The 18,591-nt window shown below is 39.3% G+C and overlaps 1 long non-coding RNA gene across 1 annotated transcript; it reads right to left on the bottom strand.

Moving 5' to 3' along the window:
- Positions 1-269: 269 nt before the first annotated feature.
- Positions 270-7,888, bottom strand: LOC115523209. Its single transcript, XR_003971669.1, has 3 exons — positions 7,878-7,888; positions 6,707-6,708; positions 270-346 (listed from the first exon to the last, which is right to left on the bottom strand). It is a non-coding gene; the product is annotated as an uncharacterized LOC115523209 (long non-coding RNA).
- Between the last annotated feature and the right edge of the window lie 10,703 nt (positions 7,889-18,591).

The following is an 18,591-nucleotide window of genomic DNA, read 5'->3' as shown; positions in this document are numbered from 1 at the left end:
CAAATCAATCTTGAAAAAGAACAATAAAACTGGAAGCATCACAATTCCAGACTTTGAGTTATATTACAAAGCTATAGTTTCTTTTTTTTTTAAGTTTATTTATTTTGAGAGAGACAGAGACTGTGCAAGTGGGGGAGGGGCAGACAGAGAGGGAGACAGAGAATCCTAGGGCTCGAACCCACAAAACCACAAGATCATAACCTGAGCTGAAAATCAAGAGTCTGATGCTTAACCAACTGAACCACCCAGGCACCCCCAAAACTGTAGCTTCAAAACGGTATGGTACTGGCATAAAAACCGATACATGGATCAATGAAACAGTACAGAAAACCCAGAAACAAACCCACTATTACACAGTCAATTAATCTTCAATAAGGGAGGAAAGAATATGCAATGAGAAATAGTCTCTTCAACAAATGGTGTTGGGAAACTGGACAGCTACATGCAAAAGAATGAAACTAGACCACTTTCTTTCACCACACATAAAAATGAACTCAAAGTGGATTAAAGGCCTAACTGGGAGACCTGAAACCATAAAAATCCTCAAAGACTGCGCAGGCAGTAATTTGTCTTAAATTGGCCATAGCAACATTTTTCTAGATATGTCTCCTAAGGCAAGGAAAACAAAAGTAAAAATAAACTATTGAGACTACATCAAAATTAAAGCTTCTATACAGCAAAGGAAACAAAACTAAAAGCAATCTATTGAACGGGATAAGATATTTGCAAATGATATATCCAATAAAGGGTTAGTATCCAAAACACATAAAGAACTTATATTACTCAACACCCAAAAAGCAAATAATCCAATTAAAAACGGGCAAAAGACATGAACAGCCACTTACACAAAGAAGAGATACAGATGGCCAACAGACGCATGAAAAGATGCTCAAAATCACTAGACATCAGGGAAATCCAAATCAAAACTATAATGAGATATAACCTCACACCTGTCAGAATGGCTAAAATCAAGAAACAAGTATTGGCGAGGCTGTGGAGAAATGGGAACTCTCATGCACTGTTGGTGGGAACATAAACTAGTGTAGCCACTGTGGAAAACAGTGTGGAGGTTTCTCAAAAAATTAAAAGTAGAACCAACCTATGATCCAATAGTCACACTACTGGGTATTTACCCAAAGAACAAAAAAACATTAATTCAAAGGGATACATGCCCTCCAATGTGTAGCCAAATAATGGAAGCAGCCCAAGTGTCCATCAATGGATGAATGGATAAAGAGGTGGTATATTTATACAACAGAATATTATTCAGCCATAAAAAAGAATGAAATCTCACCATCTGCAACAACATGGATGGACATAGAGAGTATAATGCTAGGTGAAATAAGACAAATACCCTATGATTTCACTCATATAAGCAATTTAAAAAATGAGCAAGGAAAAAAAAAAGAGAAAGAGACAAACCAAAAAACAGACTCTTAACTATAAAGAACAAACTGATGGTTACGAGAAGAGGGTGGGGGGTGGATTGGTAAAATAGGTGATGGAGATTAAAGAGTATACTTATCATGATGAGCGTTAAGTAATGTATAGAATTCTTGAATCACTGTACTGTACACTTGAAAATAATATAACACTATATGTTAACTATACTGAAATTAAAATAAAAAATATTAATTAAAAAAAAAAGAAAGGGTACAGGCTTCAAAGTCCAAGAGATGAGGGCTCCAACCCTTGATTTGTATTTTGCTAGCTATGTGCCCTTGGGTAATTCACCTGACCTCATAAACCACATCTTACCCGTCTCCAGTGTGGGGATAGGAACAATGAACTCAAAGTTTTGTTATGTTCATTGAAATAATAATAAAATTAAATAATATGTGTTTACTGGGTTTGATTAAAAAGCTTCAACTAACTGAGAACTGAGGGTTGATGGGGGGTGGGAGGGAGGGGAAGGTAGGTGATGGGCATTGAAGAGGGCATCTTTTGGGATGAGCACTGGGTGTTGTATGGAAACCAATTTGACAATAAATTTCATATATTAAAAACAAAACAAAACAAAAAGCTTCAACTCATTGAACTATAAATCTGAAATTGTTTTACCATTTTCCCAAGGAACACCTATTAAATGTCCCTTTTCCAACCTCTGTTCCACCTGGCTATAAGCTCCTTAAGATCTCTCAGCCCATGTTTATAATATTTCTTCAGTTTGGGCTAAGATTATGTAATATCTTACTCATATTTCTCCCTCTTCTATGAAAACAGGGCACACTACTAACTGAAAGCATCTGGGCTGGGGAGGAAGGAGTGAGGTTTCCAGAGACAGCACCCTTTACCTAAACTTCAGTGGCAGTGAGAGGAGGTGAAGAAACATCTGGTCATCTGAGTGACCACAATACCTGGTGAAAAATCCTCCATTCTATTTCTTCTAATTTTTGAGATTTCTGTGTTGAACACTGACTGCTTGTCAGCTCCACCTTTGAAAAAAGTATCTAAGTGTGGGCTCTTTGTAGGTTCTTAGGAGGGTACTTTGTCTCACCCTGCATAATCCTTCGGCTGGGAGACCAGGCTGAAGCTAAGTTTATTCCTTCCTATCTCAACACCAGCCACGATTAGTGATGTTTTCCCTACACACCGGAAACTCACATATCCCTACTAAACACGGGGAATAGAGTTGAGCTTGTCACTCTACTCACAACTCTGTCATCTCTTTCCTGCACTTTTAACCAAGCCCAGAGCCATATGCTGGCTTAGTGGTTCAAAAGCATTCAGGAAGGAGATCATCAGTTGTGGACCTCATAAAAAGGGAAATACTCAGGCATTCACTACCAATACCCACAAAACACATCAACATCAAGGCCTCTCAATGTACCCTCACACTTCAGATCAATGTCAGAAATCCTTTCACAAGAGACTTCCAATCACTGGAAATTCTCACCTACACCAGCCATATCCCACGTCACTCCTTGCTATCTGTATCCCTGCCTCACTATTTTCCTTATGATCATCAAACATGCCATGCTGCTCCTCACCTTGGCATAAAGACAGATGAAGAACACTCAAGACAGAGTTCTGAAGAACACCAATATTTTATGGTGGGTTTAAAGAAGGGAAAGATGGCAAAGGAAACTGGAGAGGCATCCAATGAGGAAGGAAGAAAACCAGAAAATGTATGGCAGAAGTCAAGTACGGAGACTGTTTAAGTGCTTGACTGTATAAAATGATGCTAAAATGAAGCTCAAGAAGTGGTCTTTGAATATGACTAGCTGGAGGAGACCAGTGACCTTGAAATAAATGTTTTAGTAGAGTAGTGAAGATAGAAGCCAGACTGAAGTACCGTAAAGGTGGGGGCGCCTGGGTGGCTCAGTCGGTTGAGCATCCGACTTCAGCTCAGGTTATGATCTCGCAGTTGGTGGGTTCGAGCCCCATGTCAGGCTCTGTGCTGACAGCTTAGAGCCTGGAGCCTGCTTCAGATTCTGTGTCTCCCTCTCTCTCTGTCCCTCCCCCACTCGCAATTTGCCTCTCTCTTTCAAAATTAAACATTAAAAAAAAAAAAAAGACTTGAAGTACCATAAAGGTGAATGGCAGATCAAGAACGAGATTATCTTTAAGATACTATACTTAATAGTAGGAACATTATATATTAGTGTTTAAGTTACTTTAATTTAAAGTGGACTTACTCTTTGCCAGGTACTGTGCCAAGCACTTTACAAGCATTTTAAGAAATCCTCCCAGGAACGCTATTAGACAAAGTCACTGAGATCCAGAGAGACTAAGTAAATTGACCAAAAACACAACTAGGAAGCTGTGGCTGACTGAATAACAGCCCTCAAAGGTATCCAGGTCCTAATCTCTGGAAACTATAATGTTACCTTATATGGCAAAGGGACTTTGTAGATATAAGGATCTTCAGATGGGAATATCAACCTAAGTTATCAGGCCCTAAATGAAATCAAAATTGTCCCAAGAGAGAGGCAGAGGGAAATTTGATACAGAAGAGAGAAGACAATGTCATAACTTCAGCAGAGAGATTTGAGATGCTTTACTGCTGGTTTTGAAGGAAGAACCCTCAGGCCAAAGAATGCACAGAATGTAGCTCTAAAACCAGAAAAAGGCAAGGAAATAGATTCTCCTAGCAGCCCTTAATTTCAGCTCAGGAAACTGGTTTCAGATTTCTGATCTACAGAACTGTAAGGGAATAAATTCATATCTAAGCCACCAAGTTTGTGGTAATTTGCCATGGAAGCCCTAGGAAACTAATACAGATGTGGTCGTGATTCCTTCTCTGATACAATTCAGCAGTAAATTGAAAGATCACACTTACGGAGAACAAAGAGAAGGCAGGATGGGAAGAAAGAAATAAAAAAGAGAAGTGAAGGAAGTGGAGAGGGGGAACGGAAGGGAGGGGCATGGGGAAAGTTGAGAGGAGAGGAGAGAATAAGACTCACATATTCTTGAAGTCCCATCAGAACTGCCCAAGGCAACTTCACCTCAGACACTATTATCCCAACCTGAGTCATAGTGAGTTAGCACTTGGCCCACAGTCGAGAGTTAGCTCTAGGGCATAAAATCACAACACAGAGTAATCTATAAATCCTTTGGCATCACAACTAAAGAGAAAGCAGATCCGTGTAGTTCTAGTTGAGAGCTGACTGGCTGGCTCAGTAATGGTTGGGGACAGCCAACCATTAAAGAGGCAGTATTAAATGCTGTGGGATGAAGTTCAAAAAAACCAACTTGATTTCTTTTTGCATCAGCAACTCAAGAATGGCCTTTGTTTTATAAGATGTGTTTTGTAACTTTTTTCTTTTTTCTTTTAATGTTATTAGCTTATCACTTATTGCTTACCATTTGCTATAATGAAATTATGCTGAGATAGCTTCATTCAATGTGCTATAATCATTCATCTGTTTTCAAAAAGGAATTTTATAAATGTATTATAGTTTAGATATGTTATTTAATTTCATGATGAAATAATGCTCTTCTATATATTAATCAATGACCACATATTAAAATATATACATGTATCTAAAATTTAATAAAACAAAAGGAAGTTTAGCAGGAAAACAAGTGATCTGTGTGTCTAATACCACCACTCAAACAACCTGAAACTCATGGCAACTTCTGTCCCTTGGGTTCAAGGACATCTGAGAGTAGGCATGAAGACTAAGTTCTTAACTCTGACTTGCTGTGCCTTCACAGGATTCTCTTCCTGGTTGAGGTCACTGTTACATCATTTTTTCCTAAGAAATTAGAAACTGCATTTTGAATTCTCTAAGATTTTGAATTGATTAGAAGAGCAACATTTGGAGTCCATACATAGATTCTCAATACCCACAGCATGGTGATTTTCCAAATTTGCTAACAAATAGTCCTCACATTATAGAGCCAAAAACCACATTTTATGGGAGAATTAATAATTAGTAAGGCTAGAGGGGAAGGTGCACTTGATGGGAAGAAATTGCATTTAATTCAGCCTCTCCCATTCAAAAACAAAAGGGGAAACAGGAACCAAATAACACAACATATGGAGTGTCTGTTTTTGGATGAAAATGCCAGGTAAAGAGGTCTTAAACTGAAATCCACCTAAGACAGAATTCTTCTGTCCGGAGATTTCTCCCCCCTGCTCCTGGTTTCTGTCACACGAAGGACCGAGTAACAGCGACATCTAGTGGTTTAAAGTGATACACGACGGCAAAACAAATAACTCAGCAGAGCCCAAAACCCTGGAACGAAGCTGCTACATTTAAAGTTTCCTGATTTATGTGGCAACAAAATTGTATTCTAATGGAATCAGTGAGTCTTGTCTCCCAGAGAATGATAGTGTTCTGGGTCAACATTTGGAAAAGTCATTTAGTATTCACTGCTGGAGAATGGGGAGCCTGTAGTCACATCACACCGCCTCAGTCTTGGAATTGGAAATGTGGCAATACTGCTGGGATTAAAAAAAAAAAAAAAGCATTATCAAATGGCTACAAGGGGTTATGCTTCTCAGACAGAAGAAAGGCAGCTGTATATGCTTCCGAATGCCAACCCTAAAAACCTATCCAAAGATATTAAATTTCACTTTTTTTTTTTTTAATTTCTCCACAGACTGCTTTCTCCTGTCAACAGAAGAGGCCATCTTAGGCCATTCTCTGGCAGCTGAAACTCTGGCGCGCAGCCCTTTGGGTCAGACCTACGAGCTACACTGCGCTGCCCCTCTTTGCCTCAGGTGCCAGCCCCAGCATCCTTTTGTCTGGTTGCCAGGTCAATGATCTCTCCTGGCATCTGCCTTTTTCACCCCTTCCCTCCTCCTCCCGCTCCATCAAGAAATCTAATTCCAAGCTGGCAGGCAGAAGGTCAGAAATCTTTGAAAGCCACAACTTCCACCGCCCACACGCAGGTCTTGCCTCTGCACATGCTGCCAAATGCCAACTTACCCTTCTCCCTCCTCTACAACATCCTGTGTGTCTAGAATGCCCAGGTTGTCACTGAATCTTGCCCTCACATCTGCTTCCTCCCCTTCCTCGGCAGCAGGCCTGTCTTTTATTAGTAACATCCTGCCACGTCTGTCCCAAAGGCTCAGCACATCTTGTCACCCATCCTGGGATCAGCAGCTCCTCAGAGTTAGCGACTCTGGGCCTTGTCTCGGTCAGAGGTGTCTGGAGGCCTGGAGCAGGCCCAGAGCAGCTGGGGAAAGGAGAGCTGACAGGCCCCTGAAACCCACACAATCGTATCTTTGAAAAGTGGGCCAGGTTAAGCAAACGACTCCAAGCCAGTGTGACAGAAAAGACAAAGGACAAAGTCACACCCAACCGGAATAGGTGACAGTTTTATTTCTTTATACATTTTGAAATGACATATTCAGGGCTATGTTAGAACAGTCTTTTAGAAAAAAAAAATTTTTAATATCTTGCATGATTTTTACCCCCTCTGAAAGAATGTTTTAGAACACATGTACTATAACTTTCATAGTTTTAAAAGGAGACCATGTCAATGTTTAATTTTGAAACTACAAACTTTATATAAATTATATTCTTAAAAACCAGGATTTTCATCTTTGTAACCTCATACAACCACTGTGCTATCTCAATCAATTCTCCCTCCAAAGAGCAAAATCTGAGCTACCCCCCCCCAAAAAAAAACAAGAAACACATAAGCATTAAAAAAAAGCTAAAGAAAAAAAGAGACAAAAGGTAATTATTATCTATTATACAAATAACCATTAAGGAGAAACTGAAAAAAAATTACTCCAAAATCTGTGAAACAAGGAAAATGTTTACTAGTAGCAACTCAGAAAAGATGGATAGATCACTAATGATAAGAAAAAGTGAAGTTACAAACATCTTTGAAGCATGCTTTAGAGATATTATTACTTCTGTGTTGCCATGATACATGTAACATAGTGTTAGGACCCATGACAAAATTATTTTAAACTGGGGTATTACAAGGGGATCATTTAGTTCCATCCCATTTTTTAATGTATGCTGAAACAGAGGTCCAAAGATTAAGACATTTTCCCTAATACCAAAGTGGAAAAAAGTACCTAACTTTTTGCTTCCCAATCCAGTGTTATACATAGCATTTTTAAATAAGCATGTGGTTTTGAAATAGATTATGTTATGGGCTGAATTGAATTCTGTCTCCAAAAATTCTTATGTTGAAGTCCTAAATCCCAATGTAATAATATTTGGAGATGGGACCTTGGAGGTAATTAGGTTTAGATGAGGTCTTGAGAGTGGGGCCTCCATGATAGGATCAGTGTCCTTGTAAGAAGAGGAAAAGAAACAGACTCTTAACTGTAGAGAACAAACTGAGGGTTGCTGGAGGGGAGATAGATGGGTTAAATGAGAGATTAAGAAGGGCACTTGTGATGAGCACTGAGTGTTGTATATAAGTGATGAATCATTAAATTCTACATCTGAAACTAACATTACACTGTATGTTACCTAATTGGAATTTAAATAAAAACTTTAAAAAAAAGAGGAAGAGAGAGATGAGAGCTCTTGTTCTCTCGTTCTGTTTCTCTTCTCTTCTCTTCCCGCTCTCCCCTCCCTCTCACTCCCTCCCTCTCCACCACATGAGCACACCACAAGTAGACAGCCATAGAAGGAAGAGGACCCTCACCAAGAACCAAATCTGCCAGCACCTTGATCTGGGACTTCCCAGCTGTGAGAACTATAAGAAATGTCTGTTGTTTAACCAGTCCATGGCATTTTGTTATGGCAGGCTAAACGAAGACAGAACAGTTCTGCCGTACACATTTTCCATTTCTAAAGTAAATATAACCATAATCATGGAATTCTGACTATGCACCACTAAATGAACTAAATTCCCTGAGATTAGGCATATGATTGGGAGAAAACGAAAAACCAGCCCTTTAAAAGCACTTAAAAAGTGAAGACTGCGTCAGATAACATTCTTTCCCAGAGTGTGTAAAAGGAAAAACAAAAGAACACAGAAACAGACTGAGATGAAGAATAAAGTCTATACAGAATGACAGTGATTATAAGATTCAGATATCACATGTTGAGGGCTGAGAGACTGTGTTTGGAACTTGCTTTGCTCTCACCATATTTTATTTGTGTCACTAAGAAGACACTCAGTTTAAGATGACTGGAACAGTATGTCATCCAGGGACTAATGCTAAAGAGAAAGGTGGACAGAATGAACAGGCTGCTGCAAGCTAAACGAATAACAGAAGGTTTCTCCATCTTCTAACAGAGTCAGTGATGGACTGATGGCAAATGTTTGCTATGGCTACAGCTCTCAAAAGCATCTTTCATTATTCTTTTAAAAGTGGTACATCAAAAGAATTCTCTGACTCCAAAACAAATAATTCACTGAAACTAGTTACGATTTGGTAGGAAAAGACACCACAACCCAATGTACCTGAGTTGAAACTCACCATCTCCTGGTTATGTGACCTGAAGTCGGGCACTTAACCTCACTAAGCCTCAGTTTCAACCTTTAATGTAGAAATAATACATATCCACAGTCCCTTACATGAAATGTTTAGGACTAGATTTTAATTATATAAAGTAAGATAGTGTATATACTGAATTTCATATAACACCTATAATGTCTGGGGCAGCACTCAGTAAACAAACATATTGATATTCCTTGACACACACACACACACACAAATGTACGAACAATCAACTTAATGAGAAAAATAAAATTTATCAAATGACAATTCAAGTTGGTGTTGTCACCAAAATTACAAAAATAACATTCTTTAACAAAAATAACATTCTAATTTGGAGCTTTCTAGATTTTGGAATTGTGGATACAAGATGGGTGATCCATAAATATATTCATCCTAGAGTGATGGTGAGGAAGAAATGGCATACGGAGTATAGAAACTCACATAAGACTACATAGGATGGATTATAAATGAGAACCAAAGGAATTCCAAGGCACTCAAGTTGAAGCAAAAACAAATCTTTGCTGAGATGAACTCCCTCTCCTCAGATAACTGACATCCGCTTGCCAAGTGACCTGAGAGGCAGAACTTGTATAGGTGTATAGATCCCATTTCTTTCTTCCACTCAATATTCCTTTCTTCAGACCCAGGATCTGGAAGCCCAGAGGAGCCAGCTTTTCTGCAGCTTGGGGAAGAGAGGTGCACACCAACAGTGTTTTCTTTCTTAACGCTGCACCTACCCTCTTTTACCTCACTCCTTGCCCTGTGGGTCCCCAGGGAAGAAGAAAGAGCTTTGTACTTTACAGTTTTTAAAGCATGTTACTTACATTGACTTCTTTAATCATTACACCAGCCAAGGAGGGGCAAGTCTTTACCTACTCTTTGTGGCTAGTACCAGAATTTAGGTTCCTTACATTCTGTGTCCCCTTCAGGTAGATGGCATCATCCTGGGAATTTCTCTACCTCATGGCAGATCCCTCTCCAGGGGGGCTAGGAAGAACTGTCTTTTCTTAATTCAAAGCTCATGTCCATTTTTCCCAAGTAACCTACTAGTTTCCTGTTTCTAATCCGAAGAATGCCTCTACTCCTGCCCAGTGACTCATTCAAAAACATCCCCACACATCCTCTCTTCAATCCTCCAGGGATCCATCTTTCTCAAATTCTATTACTATGGGTTTTATGATAGAAAATTGCTTTACAGTTTCAGTGGCAATGGCAGCCACTCAGCTACCACAGTGAGCAAAAATTTGTTCTCTCATGGTTCCTATGCAGCTTAACAGGAGTCACAGATACAGACAGATATTAAATCTGTCATTTATGTACCCAAAATCACTGCATGGGGACATAGCTTGATTTGATTGTAAATTCTAATTTTCAAAAGCCCTTACGACACCTACTAGGACAAGGCCTTGAGAAAGAGAACAATTTCCATAGAAAGACATCCACACACACAAATATCTTATGGCTTATACACTGTATTTCTTAAACATCTTCTTTAAAAGACTACAGTAAGTCAGGACAAGAGTAATAATTTCAAATGTTCCAGTAACTAATAACAGGACTATTACAGTTGCTGTGAGTTTTGTTTAAAGTCAGAACTCAAGAATTATATGTGTGTGTGTTCCTGTGTATTTGCACATGTGCATGTAAACCTGATGCCTAACACATACCTGAAATCACTAAAACATAATCTGTTCCTATACTATTAGGAGTACTTTTCTAAGATAGCAGTTATCCAAGTATCTCCTACAAGAAAGAGTGGTTTTTTTTTTCTTTTTTTTTTTTTTTTTTTTTTTTTTGGTAATTTATAGGCCATTATTCTGATATGATACCAAGTAGCACTGGTGGGGCCACTGTCTTTGTATGTGTGGTGCATGTGGATTTTTTCTCTCACATTATAACATGGTACTTTATGGCTACTGGGCCTCAAAACACCAGGTGGTGAACACTTAGAGAATTCAAGATGCTGTTACCATGGGGACAAGATGGTGGTCCTTCTCAATGCAATCAGCATATTTCCTCTTTCAGAAAACTATTTCCACTGGAAAATAAATGAGCTTAAAAAATGAAGCTTTTAGTTTTAAAAGAATGACTATTTTCTTAAAACTTTGTATTTAATAGTGATAGCAGATATGGGCAAGCAAAGGAGAAATATTTGGAAAGGGCTTGTCTTCAAAGACATACTTCTGACTTCTGCTTTTGTTATTGGGTGAATAAACAATTTCAATACCTCAAGCTGCACTTCTCAAGTGCTTGTCCTATGTGGTAGATTACTAAGTGGCTGTAAATCATTTTTCTTCCTTTTTCTATATCTACTTGTACTTGACTTTACAACTCATACCATGAAGAGTTAGAATCTACTTCCTTACTCCTCAAATATGGGCTGACATTATGCCTTGCCTGGCCAAGACAATATGGCAGAAGTGAGAGCTTATCAGTTCCATGCCTTGGGATCCAGCGCCTTACACCCTCCCACTCTTTCTTGGGATCCTGCCCACCTTCCAAGTGCCCTGCAAGAAGATGAGAGACACTTCCTGAGTCATCTCCACTGTCACCCAGCCTGTAGTCAACAAACTCTCAGAAGCAGAACTGCTAGCCAACAAGAAGCTGAGGACATATGACTAAGCCCAGTGAGATCAGAAGAACCACTGACCCACAGAACCATAAACTGCATAAACCTCACTGTCTTAAGCCACCAAATTTTGGAGAAATCTATGTAACAGAAGACAAACAACTATATACCATATTCTTCTTTATTATATCCGTTAGTTTCAAAGGACATACTTGTAAATATGCAGCTAGACCTTTAAAACCAAAACCAAAGATTAGGTTGGAGCACCATGAATGCCCAATGTAAACCCCAAGCAGGTATGCACAAGCATGAACAAATTAATTGTCCTCACTCTGACAAAACGGACAACCAATAGTTTTCTTTAATATATGAATTCAGCTGATTTTCATTCCAGATTCTATAGAGTTAGAAAGGGAAAACTTAATGAACACTCCTTCTCTCCCAATTGCATATTAAATGAAATCACCCTTGCTCTCCCAAAACAAGTGTATTGTTGTAAATTCTACAGAAAACACACACACACACACACACACACACACACACTGAAAAAAGAAAATTCCATTAATGTGTCCACAGCTTACAAAGGAGATCATCATCCTTATTTTATTTATCAATGGTGGGCAAAATCCCACATAATGGATAGTAAAGAGTTGTTTTTAAAATATCTTGGATTTAGGGGCGCCTGGGTGGCGCAGTCGGTTAAGCGTCCGACTTCAGCCAGGTCACGATCTCGCGGTCCGTGAGTTCGAGCCCCGCGTCGGGCTCTGGGCTGATGGCTCAGAGCCTGGAGCCTGTTTCCGATTCTGTGTCTCCCTCTCTCTCTGCCCCTCCCCCGTTCATGCTCTGTCTCTCTCTGTCCCAAAAATAAATAAACGTTGAAAAAAAAAATTTAAAAAAATAAAATATCTTGGATTTTAACATTTTATTTCTAAAGCAACCTTTTCTAGAATAAAATAATAATAATAATAATAATAATAATAATAATAACAAATGTTGTTCTCCAAAGTTTCTTTTCCCAATTACGTATATGCCATTTCCCTTCTTTTTTTGCCTGGCCATAGGGACACTGGGAGCCATATGTTGAGATGGTGACCTCATAAACTAGAGGAACCACAATCCCTGTGTCAGTCTCATGGGAGAGAACTGCCATGAAAAGCCACCTAGCACTCATTTGATGTTGTATAAGCAAGAGAGAAATCATTGTTGTATGCATTAGGATTTCAAAGTTTATAACCTCAGCAGAGTAAAGCCTACTGTAGTGAAGCATTAGCAGATATGGGAGCCTGACATGTATGAGCCTGTAGAAAGTGGGGAAGGACGTTTCTGCAGGAGAGAGAGGGGACGACTGCAGAAGCAATTCCTTTGTGTAGGCAATCCAGAGCACCGTTACATTTACCATGCTAGATATATGGGTGACTCATCCTTTTTCACAGATAAGACAGCAGATTATGTGGGCATAGAAACAAGGAAGTTGATAGATTTGGTAAGGGAAAAGCAGAGAGTGTCTTTTGGTTGCTTCTATTTGGGCCCTGAAACAAGAGGCAGATCATTGAGAATGTAAACGGGAATGAAAGTCTGAGGACAAAGAAGATGCTGTCAAATGGTCTTCTCTGAGAGGGGAGAGTGAATGACTAAAGAAACGTTGAGAGTGTAATGCTCCCACGTGTACTAATGGGTGTTGTTTTACTTTAGCCATGTTCAGCTGCTTGGTCACAGGCTTTATCCAAGCAGAGAGTTGGATCTAAACAGAGTGGAAGTTTTTTCAAGCAGGATTTATGACATATAAACACGCAAAAGACTGAGGAGGGCCCAGAAAAACAAAGGTGTATAGAAAGGCACGATTATCGTGTTGAGCCAAGAAATCCTACCTGAGGAATGATGTGAGAACACAAGGATATTAGAGGGCTGCATTGGTTGTCTCAGGATGCCTAACAAAATACCACAGACTGAGTGACTAAAATAACAGAAATTTATTTTCTCACAGTTCTGGAGACTGGAAATCCAAGATCAAGGTGCTGATAGGGCTGGTTTCTCTCCCCTCAATTTGTTAAGTAGCCATCTTCTCCCTGTATCTTCAGCTGGTCTTTCTTCTGTGAATGTCTGTGTCCTAACCTCCTCCTCTTATAAGGGCACCAGTCATTTTGGATTAATGACCTATTTTAACTCAATCACCTCTGTAAAGACCCTATAGCCAAATACAGTTACATTCTGAAGTAGTAAGGAGTAGGAGTAGGACTTCAACATAAGAATTTGGGGAGAACACAATTCAGTCCATAACAAAAGGGTTGAAATGGAAAAACAGAAAGTAGTGGCCAGCAAGTGAGATGCTAGAAATTGAGGTTTTGGAGGCAAAGGTCCAGAGTATGATCAAGAGAATAGATGTCAGAGGTGAGGAAAAGGTAAAATATTTAGGGATGAAGAGGTCACAAACAAGGTATGGGATTTTTATCCTTGTGGATATCAAAGTCACCAAGATTGATAACAGAAGTCACAGAGAAGAAAAATACAGTAAACCAAAGTAGAGTAAGTGCTAAAAATCTTACATTAACATAGAGGAAGAAGAGCACGTAGGAACTGACCAGAAGGGTGACAGATGGCTGCAACAAGGAGGAGCAACAGATGGACCAGTCAGATGGCACGTGCTTTAAAGGAACTGAGAACATTTGTGTAGGAAAGTGAGGAAAGCAAGGGAGAACCATATTCTGGTATAAGAACAGCAAGCAAAGGTTACACTACCTTACCTACAAGTCCAGGAGTACATGGTGGGTAGGAGGGAAAAAAGCTACTATTTGAGGCTGCAGGGGAAGCAGTGCCTGTAGGAAAAGCCATTTTTTTAGAACAAGAAGTGGAAAGGAAATTCATGAGAAGAGATTGAAAACAGGTCACTTATTTAAATGACAAATTGAGATTGACTTTACTGGTGATCACCAGTATCATTTCCCTCCTTTTTCAGACACATGGAAGGCAGGTCTTCCATTATCCATTATCCTTAGGCAGGAACATCTGGATTCCTGGTAGAGAAATGTGAGAAATGGTATATGTTACTTCTGGGCTGATGCAGTGGAAAGCCCCTGTGCAATGCTCCCATTTCACTCTTCCTCTCCTGAGGCTACCAACAAGGCTTCATTTCCAGATATTTCTGATTGAATACCATAAAGCCTTTGTCAGCTTCTTTTCTAGATGATCATGTAGAACAGACTCCTTGCCAACCAATACTGAACATAAAGTGTAAATAATAAATGGGCCTTGGTTTTTTAAGGGTTGATGGTATTTTGAGTGTGTGTGCATGTGCATGTGTGTGTGCGTGTGTGGCTGATTTGTTACCACAGTAAAACGTAGCCTCTCCTGACTTGTACACATACCCTGAATCCCATGATGTGCAGTGGAGGAGCTGAGAAAAAAGGAGACAGAGACTTAGTGGAGAATGAGCACAGCTATATAAGTGCTTGGGGATAGAGGATGGGCTGCCAGGCTCAGGCTTCTTGCAGTGACTGAGAAAAACAAGGATGCAGAGCTTGACGACATCTTAGGAAAACATAGATTATTAGGTGTAATTGCAGAACACTTCAATGCGCTGTTCAGGCACTCTACAGCAAAGAGAAGGGGAAGGTGGTCAAGAGTAAGGAGCAGTGATGAGCCCACAAGGAGCACACAGAGCTCCATGACTGGCTGTCACCATTTCCAATAATCTGCCACTGGAAAAAGGGAGATGCTGCTGTGGTTATAACTTTTAAGGTAACTCATACTACTAACGCTCCTTGCTACACAGACAGGAAAATGCAGGTCTAGAAGTATGTTGGATTACACTTAGGTGATTTGATATCTATCAACCATAGGAATTCTTGAAAAGGAGGAAACATAGGAAAACCATAAAAGGCTTGTTTCATGTGTTAAGAAGATAATTTTCCTGACAGGTGCTATTAAAGGTAGGTCTTTTCCCATTTCAAGAGTAAAGTTTCTAAAGCCAAAGACAAACTTCTGTTTTACTTATAAATATAACAAGTGAAATAAATGGGACCAGCAGAATATATGAAATCAATTATCCAATGCTTAGGCCTCTAGGGTGAGCTAAATCATGAGTTAGAAGGCAGTTAAGTCCAAGGAATGTAAACGGAGTGTGGTATCGGCAACACAAAGAAAGGAAATGTAAAACATACCAAAAAAGAAATGGATGATGGGAGAGCAGACAAGACCAAACTTTCCAAATGGAGGGCTTGGAGGGGAGGAGTAGGGAGAAGAAGCAGAGTCCAGATACACAGCAGCAGGGCGTGAAGCTGAGACCATTCCGCAGTGAATACACGGAAGAGAGGAATCACAGAGTCACAAAGAAAAACAGAGTAAGGAAAGCAGGGAAATTGGGAACTGTAAAGCCATTGGAAAGTTGCAAGCTCTCCCAACTTCTACTCACTACATACAACACATTAGCAGGAAAAGAAAAAGCAACAGTGGCTCAAAAGAGGAATACTGACAGAAATAGGAAGGCAATATGACACAGCAAAGGGACACAGGCTGTGTCTTTCCCTCAATGTTGGCTTTATCACTGATTACTCAGATGATCTTAACCTCTGTGCTCCTCAATTCCCTCATCTGTAAAATAGCTACGATTATATTCAGTGCCTGTATTAAGAATTCAATGAAACAGCAGCTAAAAGGATCAACAAATTGCGTTCTACATAGAAAATGTTTCACTGAAGACTGATTCTCATTTCCAGAAGGCAAGACTGAAACGTTGAAGTAACTTTGGATGGCTAACAAATATTTACCAGCTCTCAATATTAGAAAAGATTATTGGTCTAACGTAAATACAACCTTGTGTATTTTATGCTTCATTCAACTCCATAGAAAATTCAGTTAAAAAATTCATCCACAAGGTAAATATTCTCTTTCACTGCAAGTCACAGAAGACTAAAATGACAATGACAAATGTATAGGGATACCTAAATCCCAGTGGACCCTAATGATAAATCCCTGATTATGTCAGCCTACATCACTACCAGGAAAATTCAAACATAAATGTTTAGGAAGCTCTTTAAATGATTCATGAACCCCCACCCCTGCTGCCAAAAAAAAAAAAAAAAAAATGCCACGACTGGTACAGACAAGACTTGAGATAAAGAGAAAGGACCACCTATGAAGATAGGGCTACCATGAAACCTTTCATTAAGTTTTTGCTTTCCCAGAAAGGACTAATCTAGGCAATGAGCTCTTTGAGGGTAGGACCGATACCCATTCTTCTTAGTATAGCCAAACTAAAGGACCCACTACAAGACCTAAAGTCTAAAGCTGTAGTAACTATTTGTTGATTGGTGAGTTTTTAAGAATGCAATTGTGGATTGTGCATATTCCTCCAACTTATGTAACCCTTTTCCAAAGACCAATGGGGCCCCTTTCTACATCTTTGGTTCAAAAACACCCATTAAGAACATTCTATATCACAAGTCACATGCTAAGGCCTGAAGATACAAAGTTAACACTTATTTTGACAGGGATGTCACAATGAAGTACCACAAACTTGGTGGTTTAAACAACAGAAACTGACTTTCTTTTAGTTGGTGTCTTCAGGTTGGTTCCTTCTGAAGGCCATGAGAGAAGAATCTGTTCCAGGCCTCTCTCCTTGGCTTCTCCCTGTATCTTCACATGACCTTCCCTCTATATGTTCCTGTATCCAAATTTCCCCTTCTATTAGCTTAGAGCCCACTCTAATGGCCTAAGCTTAACCCAATTCCTTCTGTAAAGACACTGTATCCTTATTTGGGTGACATTTTAGGGGAGCCTGGGTGGCTCAGTGGGTTAAGCATCTGACTCTTGATCTTGGCTCAGGTCATGATCTCACAGTTTGTGAGTCTGAGCCCTGCATCTGGCTCTGCACTGACAGTGTGGAGCCTGCTTGAGATTCTCTCTCTCCCTCTCTCTGTTCCTCCCGCCCCTCCAAATAAATAAATAATCTTTAAAAAATTTAAAACAAATAAGGTGACATTTTAAAGGGGAACCTCAACAGTTACATTTTGGTAGGGACACAATTCAGCCCATAATGGACACGTTCCTTATTTCAGAATACTCATATTGAATTGTTCACTGAGATGGCCACACGAAGGCCTGGGAAAGCAAAAATTCTGTGCTCTCTAGCACTTGCCTGACAGAATCCTACTTCCCAGCAATAAGCTCACTTTTTTTTATATTTAAACTGCATTTGCAGTAAGTTCTCTGTTAGGAGACTTCTAAACTCTGCTAACTAGCGGCTCTGCCAGAGAATTAGAGAGGCATTCTATATTTTCAAAATCCTTGTGGAACTAAAAATCACTGTGACTATATTTGCCAAAAGATATACATGCATGTAGAAGAATAAATGGTAGTGAAGTAAGCCTATAGGTCCATTCCAGAAAGAGCAAAATGGTTAGCAATATACTATCTACATTTCCACTCTATCTGTATAATTCCCACAAAGCAAATTTATTCCTCACAAGACTCTGTTCCCTGCTCATTGTTTCCAGTCCAGACTGGGTTCCCACAGCCAAACTTTGAGAAAAGAGAAGTCCACATGCATAAACAAACTTTCTGCTTAAATAATAAGGGCTAGAAGCCAAAGGTATAGGCATCTTAAAGCAAACTACTCCTAGTCTGCTAACATTTACACAATGTTATTAAAAACTACTTGGCTACCAAAACCAAAACCAAAACTGAAAACAAAAGGAACAACAAAAACAAATATTCCATTCATACAGAGCATTCCATTTCAGCTTAACTCATGAAGTTTGTTGCTTGATGCAGATCAGCTGCTCATAAAGCTTAAAATAAGGTCAATTTCTGCTTCTGCATGAGAAATGTCAAAAAGGTAATGGAGAAAAAACCTGGAGTCTGACCCAAGGAAGTCAGCTTACTCTTTACTTTTATTTTAAGAAACTTAAGACCTATTTATTCTACAATTACAAAACATAACAGAAACTTCTTAAATTTTTTTGGCCATGAACTATAAATTTCTAACTATATTAGATACATAATATAGTTAGCACATTGGAGTTTACTATTCTATGGTCATCTTATCATATTCAACATGTCCCATGAGCATATTCAAATTTACCAGCTCTCCTTTTCACCACCAGATTAATATCATTCTCCTGAATCTCCTCTTTCAGTTAGCAGTATAATAATCTTC

The sequence above is a fragment of the Lynx canadensis genome, chromosome C2 (genome assembly GCF_007474595.2).
Source record: "Lynx canadensis isolate LIC74 chromosome C2, mLynCan4.pri.v2, whole genome shotgun sequence".
Lineage (NCBI taxonomy): Eukaryota > Metazoa > Chordata > Mammalia > Carnivora > Felidae > Lynx > Lynx canadensis.
This window is presented reverse-complemented; position numbering and strand designations above follow the sequence as displayed.